This window comes from Urocampus carinirostris, chromosome 7, assembly GCF_059441175.1.
Source record: "Urocampus carinirostris isolate Australia breed hairy pipefish chromosome 7, RoL_Ucar_1.0, whole genome shotgun sequence".
Classification (NCBI taxonomy): Eukaryota; Metazoa; Chordata; class Actinopteri; order Syngnathiformes; family Syngnathidae; genus Urocampus; species Urocampus carinirostris.
Window position 1 is genome coordinate 28,041,255 of NC_142355.1, and position 9,391 is coordinate 28,050,645.

The 9,391-nt window shown below is 43.9% G+C and overlaps 1 long non-coding RNA gene across 1 annotated transcript in view; it reads left to right on the forward strand.

The window, feature by feature from the left end:
- Nucleotides 1-8,448, forward strand: part of LOC148362863 (uncharacterized) — a 34,488-nt gene extending 26,040 nt beyond the window's left edge. Inside the window, exon 5 of the long non-coding RNA XR_015850828.1 lies at nucleotides 8,363-8,448. This is a non-coding gene — a long non-coding RNA (uncharacterized LOC148362863). The remainder of the gene's footprint in view (nucleotides 1-8,362) is intronic.
- Nucleotides 8,449-9,391: the final 943 nt, after the last annotated feature.

Sequence of the window (9,391 nt, forward strand, 5' to 3'; positions counted from 1 at the left end):
TTGAAAGCACTTCTTTTACCTCAAGCAAAGAAGAGAAAACCCGAAAATCGCTCCATTTGTCATTTTCAAAAGAGTTGACCCGGTTAACATGTGCTAGTGGACCTTGAAAAGGTTTTATGACCATGTCTCAGGAATGTATTTTGGGTTGAAATTTGAGGCACTACTGTGTGTGGCGGGTTGCTCTGCTGGCAAAAATCAAGTAGGCGAGGATCCTAGTACATTCTGGCTGAACTTGGCAAATAAACCGTGCGCACCAAAAATTACACGTTTGGGCTCACTCTGCCCAACTTTCAAAATGTTTTTGAACAATAGTTATCAAAAGTGGCAATTAACGTGTTTCCATCGTGTCATAAAAGTTTTATGAGACTTGTGACGTTAACTTCGAAATGCCTTCGAGGGAAAAAATAAACGTTGCAGAGGCTACTTCCTTTTTTCTGAATTGCTGCCACCAGCAATATTTATTTGGCAGGCGTGTTAATGCGTTCCCCTTCGCACAATTGGAACCCAAGAATGCTATTGAAAACATTTTGCCCTGGAACACGTTTTTGTACATGTCCCAACGTCTCTGTAGCTCGTGTTAGAGAAAATTAGACGGCCTGGCAATGACAAGCAGAATGTAGCAACCGACGTCAGCTCGTAGTCCGGGTAAATGTTTTCGATCAGACGATGATTTTTTATTTTGAAAATAGGGAAATAATTGGTCCGTTTATTTCCGGACTATAATTAAGAAGGAAAAATACAAATAAGTTGCTCCTAGAGTATAAGTCACATTTTTGGGGGTAAATCTTTCAATAATATCCAACACCTAAATCATAAATGTCATCTTGAAAGACAATTTAGAGTCAAGTCTCATTTATTTGTGACACCCTTAATCACAAGAAGTCTCAAAGGGCTGTACAGGCTATTATTGCACCATCCCCTGATCTAAAACCTACGTGAGGGCAAGGAAAATCCCGAAACCTCAGCATGAGGAAACTGAAGAAACCTTGAGAAAGGACGGCACCTGAGGTAATCCCCCTTCTAGGATGACTAGGCTGCTGGATGTTGCAATTCACTGGCATCGTCAACATGAAATATACTGTAGGTCAGGGGTCGGCAACCTATGACACACGTGCCAGCAGTTAACCAGTGGCACGCAAGCGCACGGCAAAGTAATAATGATTAAGGTATATTTTTAAAATGCGCATTTTTATCTAAAATTTTGACATTTTCAGTTGCGTGCCGTGTTTACGGTCGCGCCCCTCTTCTTCGTGTGTCAGTGCGGGTCTGCGCCGTGCCTCGCAGAAGAGGAGAGAGCCGTGTTCTAACCCAGCCAACGAAACATGCGCGCGATAAATGAACGAATCATGACGGCTCGTCGAGCGAAAACATCTCGTTCTTTCCAGCCAGCGTGGACAGACGAATGAGGCTTTGTGCAAAAAATGACCGTGCTGTTTCGTGCATTATGCCTCGAGAGCGTTGTACCTCGAGCAAGTGATAAACGTCATTACGAGACAAAACATACAGGACTGTCTCAGAAAATTAGAATATTGTGATAAAGTTCTTTATTTTCTGTAATGCAATTAAAAAAACAAAAATGTCATACATTCTGGATTCATTACACATCAACTGAACTATTTCAAGCCTTTTATTATTTGAATATTGCTGATTTTGGCTTACAGCTGAAAAAAACTCAAAAATCCTATCTCAAAATATTAGAATACTTCCTCAGACCAAGTAAAAAAATAATTTTATGACAGCAAAACTAAATCAAACATTTGTCCATTGATGCACTCAGTACGGTTGGGAATCCTTTTGCACGGATTACTGCATCAATCCGGCGTGGCATGGAGGCAATCAGCCTGTGGCATTGCTGAGGTGTTATTGATGCCCAGGATGCTTCGATAGCGGCCTTCAGCTCATTTGCATTTGTAGGTCTGGTGACTTTCATCTTCTTCTTAACTATACCCCACAAATTCTCGATGGGGTTCAGGTCAGGGGAATTAGCAGGCCAATCAAGGACAGTGATGCCATGGTCAGTGCACCAGTTACTGGTGGTTTTGGCACTGTGGGCAGGTGCCAGATCATGCTGGAAAATGAAATCCTCATCTCCATAAAGCTTTTCAGCAGATGGAAGCATGTAGTGCTCTAAAATCTCTTGGTACACAGTTGCATTTACTCTGGACTTGATGAAAAACAGTGGACCAACACCAGCAGCTGACATGGCTCCCCAAACCATTGCTGACTGTGGGAACTTCACACTGGATTTCAAGCAACTTGGATTTTGCTCCTCTCCAGCCTTTCTCCAGACTCTGACGCCTTGACTTCCAAATAAAATGCAAAACTTGCTTTCGTCTGAAAAGAGGACTTTGGACCACTCTGCAACTGTTCAGTGCTTCTTCTCCATAGCCCAAGTCAGACGCTTCTTCCGTTGTCTTGAGTTCAGAAGTGGCTTGACCACGGGAATACGGCTATTGTAGCCCATTTCCCGGACACGTCTGTGAACTGTGGCTTTTGATACCTGGACTCCAGCTTCAGCCCACTGTCTTTGAAGCTCCCCCAAATTCTGGAAGCGGCTCTTCTTCACAATTTTGTTAAGGCTGCGGTCATCTCTCTTGGTTGTGCTGCGTTTCCGGCCACATTTTTCCCTTCCAACAGACTTTTTGTGGATATGCTTTGAAACTGCACTCTGTGAACAGCCTGCTCTTTGAGAAATGTATCTTTGTGTCTTACCCTCCTGATGGAGGGTATCAATGATGGTCCTCTGGACAGCAGTCAGATCAGCAGTCTTCCCCATACTTGTGATTTAGTTTACTGAACCAAGCTGAGTGTTTTTAAGGCTCAGGAAACCCTCGCAAGGTGTTTCGAGTTAATTAGATGATTCAGGTGATTAGTTGAATAGCCTACTTGTTTACTTTTTCATGATATTCTAATATTTTGAGATAGGATTTTTTAGTTTTCTTAAGCTGTAAGCCAAATTCAGCAATATTAAAATAATAAAAGGCTTGAAATAGTTCAGTTGATGTGTAATGAATCCAGAATGTATGAAATTTTTGTTTTTTTAATTGCATAACAGAAAATAAAGAACTTTATTACAATATTCTAATTTTCTGAGACAGTCCTGTAAACATGAATTCAAGGATGAGTCCGACAAGGCGGAGACATTAAAACGTGCAGCGTCCAGGTACGGCAAACAAACACGGACCCTAAAGTCCTTTGTCACTGCTAAAAACGCCATTGCTCACTGCATAGCAAAGCACGGAAAACCATTGACTGATGGCGAATATTTTTAAGAAGGGTGTGTGTGCGCGTGCCTTTTGCTTTGCTGCTGTTATTTCAAGTTTTGATATCAAGATATCATTGATGAATGGTATGGTAGCTGTCCATAGCACTTGTTTTTTGATTGTAGTTCATTGTCAATGAAGAATGGTTGATTCTGGTTCATTCTTGTGGCAAAACGTTGAAGTCATGGATGGCTACAGGCCTTTTCACTTTTTACTCACATTCATTTTTTTAGTTGATAGATGAACAAGAATAGTGGAAGATAAATTGGTCAGTTATAGCAGTGTTTTTCAACCAGTGTGCCGGGGCACACTGTTGTGCCGTGAGACCTTGTCTAGTGTGCCGCTGGAATTTGCCCAATTTTATCTTTCCAAAAATTTAGGCCATTATTCAGTATTTTGGCAATGTTCAGACAAGGAACTGTAATAGTCACCTGTAATAGTCACCCATATCAGTAAGGCATGGCAGGCGGACATCGGGACAGGCGGACGGACGGATCTCGAGACTGGTGGGTTGGCAGGCGGACGGGCGGCCGTCGAGACAGGCGGAAGGACGGACCTCGAGACCGGTGGGAAGGCAGGCGGACGGACAGACGTCGAGACAGGCTGCCGTAGAAGTCGACGGGGACCTCGGACAGCTCGTCGCCAAGTCTTTCAGGAAACCCCATTCGCAGCACAGCAATTGCCACGACGTGCGGGCTGTGGTTAGAGTGGGCAGGAAAGATGACAACAAGGCAGGAGAAGGAGCCCCGAGAGACGGGGCCATTGCCTACAGCTGACGCTACAGGAGCTCAATCAGCTGATCTAATTGCTCCTGCTGGCGCCGCATGCTTTGTAGATTTTTCTGGGACAGCATTTGAAGGGTGGCGACGCCACTGGACAATCGCCGGACAGTGCCCTCTGTCCGGTCCAACTGCTGGAGAGCGTAGGGAGTCTCCAGCTCCCCCCAAATTGTGTTGGGATCGTTCTGAGTTCTCATTTGATGCCCAGATCGTTCTGTCACGAAACGGGTCGGGAAGCAGGAAGTTGGAACTCATTTGCGTAGATGATCTGTCACTTTAATTGAGAAAAAAAAATTGTCCAACACGCAAACGGACCAAAAACAAAACAAAGCAGGCTCAAATGCTGGCAAAACTACAGACTAGGCATTTAATGGGATCAAACAGAACTTGTAGGAATCTCTCAGAATGTTACACCGAAGTGCAACAAAGTCCAACAAGCACAACAAGAATAAACAGGTATCAAAAAGGCATGAACAGGTTTTCAACAAGGGTAAACAACGATCTGGCCCAGGGCAGTTCCAAAAGGCAGTTTAAGTACCCATAGGAGTAATCAGGAAATGCAGGTCAGCAGGTGTCAAGGGGCGGGGCCAGCTGGGCGCCATCACAACCATGACAACTCAAGGCACCTCACATGTAAGTTTAATTCCCCCCTCATATTTATAATATTTATATACACCAATGTAATACTTAATACAGTGCATCCGGAAAGTATTCACAGCGCTTCACTTTTTCCACATTTTGTTATGTTACAGCCTCATTCCAAATTGTATTAATTTAATCTCTCTCTCTTAAATTCTACACAAAATACTCCATTATGACAATGTGAAAACGTTTTTTTTTTACTTTTTTTGAATTTATTAAAAATAGAAAACTAAGAAATCACATTTACATAAGTATTCACAGCCTTTGCCATGAAGCTCAAAATTGAGCTCAGGTGCATCTTTTTTCCACTGATCATCCTTGAGATCTTTCTACAGCTTAATTGAAGTCCACCTGCAGTAAATTCAGTTGATTGGACATGATTTGGAAAGGCACACACCTGTCCATATAAGGTCCCACAGTTGAGTGTGCATGTCAGAGCACAAACACCAAGCATGAAGTCAAAAGAACTGTCTGTAGACCTGCGAGACAGGATTGTCTTGAGGCACAAATCTGGGGAAGGATACAGAAAAAATTCTGCTGCTTTGAAGGTCCCAATGAGCACAGTGGCCTCCATTACTCGTAAATGGAAGACATTTGGAACCACCAGGACTCTTCCTAGAGCTGGCTGCCCTTCTAAACTGAGCGATCGGGGAAGAAGGGCCTTAGTCAGAACCCGATGGTCACTCTGTCAGAGCTCCAGCGTTCCTCTGTGGAGAGAGGAGAGCCCTCCAGAAGGACAACCATCTCTGCAGCAATCCACCAATCAGGCCTGTATGGTAGAGCGGCCAGACGAAAGCCATTGCTTAGTAAAAGGAACATGGAAGCCCGTCTGGAATTTGCCAAAAAGCACCTGAATGACTCTCAGACCATGAGAAACAAAATTCTCTGGTCTGATGAGACAAAGATTGAACTCTTTGGTGTGAATGCCAGGCGCCATGTTTGGAGGAAACCAGGCACCGCTCATCACCAGGCCAATACCATCCCTACAGTGAAGCATGGTGGTGGCAGCATCATGCTGTGGGGATGTTTTTCAGAAGCAGGAACTGGCAGACTAGTCAGGATAGAAGGAAAAATCAATGCAGCAATATATACAGATATCCTGGATGAAAACCTGCTCCAGAGCACTCTTGACCTCAGGCTGGGGCAAAGGTTCATTTTTCAGCAGGACAACGACCCAAAGCACACAGCCAAGATCTCAAAAGATTGGCTTCAGAAACACTCCGTGAATGTCCTGGAGTGGCCCAGCCAGAGTCCGATCGAACATCTCTGGAGAGATCTGAAAATGGCTGTGCACAAAAGTCTCCCATCCAACCTGACTGAGCTTGAGACTTATTGCAAAGAAGAATGGGCAAAACTGCCTAAAGATAGGTGTGCTAAACCTGTGGGATCATTTTCAAAAAGACATGAGGCTGTATTTGCTGCCAAAGGTGGATCAACAAAGTATTAAGCAAAGGCTGTGAATACTTATGTAAATGTGATTTCTTAGTTTTCTATTTTTAATAAATTCAAAAAAAGTCAAAATAAAAGTTTTTCACATTGTCATAATGGAATATTTTGTGTAGAATTTTGAGATAAGAGATTAAATTAATACAATTTGGAATGAGGCTGTAACATAACAAAATGTGGAAAAAGTGAAGCGCTGTGAATACTTTCCGGATGCAATGTATATACCTGTATTATTGATGTTTTACATGGATACAGTTCTTAAAGTTTTTACCTGGGGTACCGTGAGTTCAGAACATTGTTAACTTGAGATGTGATTTTAAGGTTCTGTAGGTAGTATACAAAATCATGCATGGACTTGCTCCCTCATATCTTTCAGATCTAATTCCCCCCTATGTTCCGGTCCGGAGCCTTCGCTCTGAAAATGCTGGTCTACTCGTGATCCCAAGTGCCACGAAGGGATCCGCAGGTTCGAGAGCGTTCTCCATTCGGGCCCCGGTGCTGTGGAATGCTGAGATTCGATCTGCAACCTCAGTGGAAATGTTTAAATCTAAGCTTAAAACACACGAATAACCTAGATTTTTTATTTTGACAATATATGTTTTGTTATTGCAACATCCATTGCAATACCTCGAAACGGAATAATTTCATAACCCGGGGAGCTGCTCTAATTGTGTTTGTTAGGAAAATAATTGATTACATATTTATCTTGGTTATCCTGGAGTGCCATGTTTAATCAGGTTGCAAACAATGTTCACTATCAATGATAATCAAGACTATTCTTTTGTATTCTATTCGAAAAAGACCCCGTCAAAACGTTTAATGGTACGAATCGACCCCAAGATTGTTACCATATCATACATTCATAGGAAAACAAAGCAACCTTAATATTGATCAAGCGAACTTCAATAAGAAACCCACTGCCAAGAGACTATAGTTGGACTACAAGTCAGAGCACAACGAACGCTTTTGGCATTTGGAATGTTGCAGATGTGTGACAACACAGAGAGTGAATCGCTCTGAGAGCTTCGCTGACATTTCTGCCCCAAAGAAAAATACTTTCCCTTGTGTGAACCTGATGTGAAACTGATGTGAACTGATGTGAAACCTGATGTGAAAGAAAACACGTTGCACCACAGGTACACGAAGGTTTCTTCAACTCAAGGACCTGCAGGTCCAAGGTGCGGAATTAGGGTCAGCTTAGTTTTTAAGACACATCTTTGAGGAACTTGATTGAAACGCCCTTTTTCTTAAGGCCTTGAGTGATCGTATGGATGTGTTTTGTTGGCCTTGCAGGCTTTGCAGTTTCGCTCAGCTTAACAAAGTGCATGTTTTTGCAGTGAGTTTTTGGTGAATGTTTTTAAGTGCATCTGTCACAATCACCCGGATCGGGAACACCTGTGTTCAGGATTTGGCGCCAACAGCCAGGACAGCTGATTGGTGCACCCTGTACATTTAAATCCCCAGCTTCCGGTAACACTTTTATCCGATTGTACTATGCGATCTGTTGCATTCCGCTTAGAAAGCCCGTACCTCCGACTCTTTGCCTGCCTCCTGTTTTTCTACCTGATCTCCGTTGCCGACCCGTTTCCGAATTTGCCTACGACCTGCCCTGCCCCCCTGACTCCTGATCTCTCTTCCGAACACAACGACGCCCTTCTTCTCCAGCCCCAACCAACAACACGACGACTACGCCTGTCCGCGACCATTCCCGCCAAGCCTTCACCCGCCTCTCAAGTCTCGACAATCCGTCAAACAACGGATCGAAGATTCACGTCTTGTCATTCCTTCCTTCCAATAAAAACCAAGAAACGAGTGCAAGTGATCTCGGTTTTCCTTCCGTCCCGCCTGACAGCATCATTAATACAATGAGAAAAGGGCTATGACAGGTAGCAGCAAGATTGTGCTAAAACAGTCAGCAAAGTCGTCTAGACTGGGTGGACAGTAGCTGATGATTTTCTGGCCGGTGCACATGGATCTCTGTAAGGTAATTCTATCTGCTGCCCCTTCGCCAGAATACCACACTGTGATGCTGTATATAAATGTTCCATACGTGTGAAGGATTTTTTTCCTTTCTGTTTTTTTTGTGCTTGTTTGGGGTTATAATGGCCCTAGAAATGGTCTCTGAGCCTGTTCTGTTTTTCAAGGATGCGTAGCGTCTGCCGAGGTGGTCCGAGTATTGTTAGTAAAGTTGTTGACTTCGTTGCGGTAAGCCGAGCCATTATTGTTCTCCAGACTGGGCAAAGAGGTGGTGGCTTGGAATGAGAGGAGTCCTTGGTAAATACGCAGCAGGCCAGCAATTTCCTCCTGACTGGGCAGAGACGTCTACAGGTCTGTATGGAATCCCTTTTTGCTTTGTTTGTGTTTTGGGGATTGGTATTTTCATGCATTTTGTGTGTCGCACATTTTGTGTGTATGTGTGTCGCGCTCATTGATTGAGGAATAAGTCAAACAAATGGAGGACAGATTGTAAAAACAAGTAGTTTTACACCTTTTTCAAATCATTGAACCTGTGGACCAACACTGCACAATCCTCAGAGTTTTGGTGAGACAAAGGAGCTTAGCGTACTGCTGAAGTATATTCGAACATATATCGAGGGGCAGCACACAGCTGTTAAAGGGTGGGAAGCCAGCTCCCCTTTTTCACTTCTAAGAGCCGGTTTTTAGAGCCGTATCGTTCGCCAACGAGTCAGTGGTGCTGCGTCCACGAATGTCAACAGCATTAGCGCTTTCAAATATAGGGCTCTCATTTTTCACGACTGGGCCCTCGTTTTTTTTTTCTTTCTCTCGTAACAAAGCGCTACGAAGCATATTGCAGTCATCCGTCTGCGAAACGTAGCAATTTGTCAGCTTTTTGGCCCACGTCCTTTTTGGCGCGTCAACGTTACGTTTAGCGCCTGAGCTCCGACCGGGCTCCCGAGGCGCCACCTCAAGGGGTCAGGTTTGCTCAAAGCTCAGAAAGAAAAAGCCGTCCTGTTAAAGTTGCTCGATGCGTGTTTACCATCTGCTGCCTTCAATGTCCCTTTCATCAGGCCTCCCTGGGGTTGCCAGGCAAACACACCATAACAAAAAAAGTATTCCTTTCATATTACTCCCCACTTGGCCGTCACTGTGACGAAAGAAGAAAACAACAGGTTGAGTTTTCACCTTAGTTTGAACAAGACTCAATCGTATTTTCTGTACAATAAGGCGCAGCGGATTAATCTTTGGAGTTGGGTGGGATTAGTGTGAGATTCCCCAGATTGAATCGGACGTTTGGAGTGA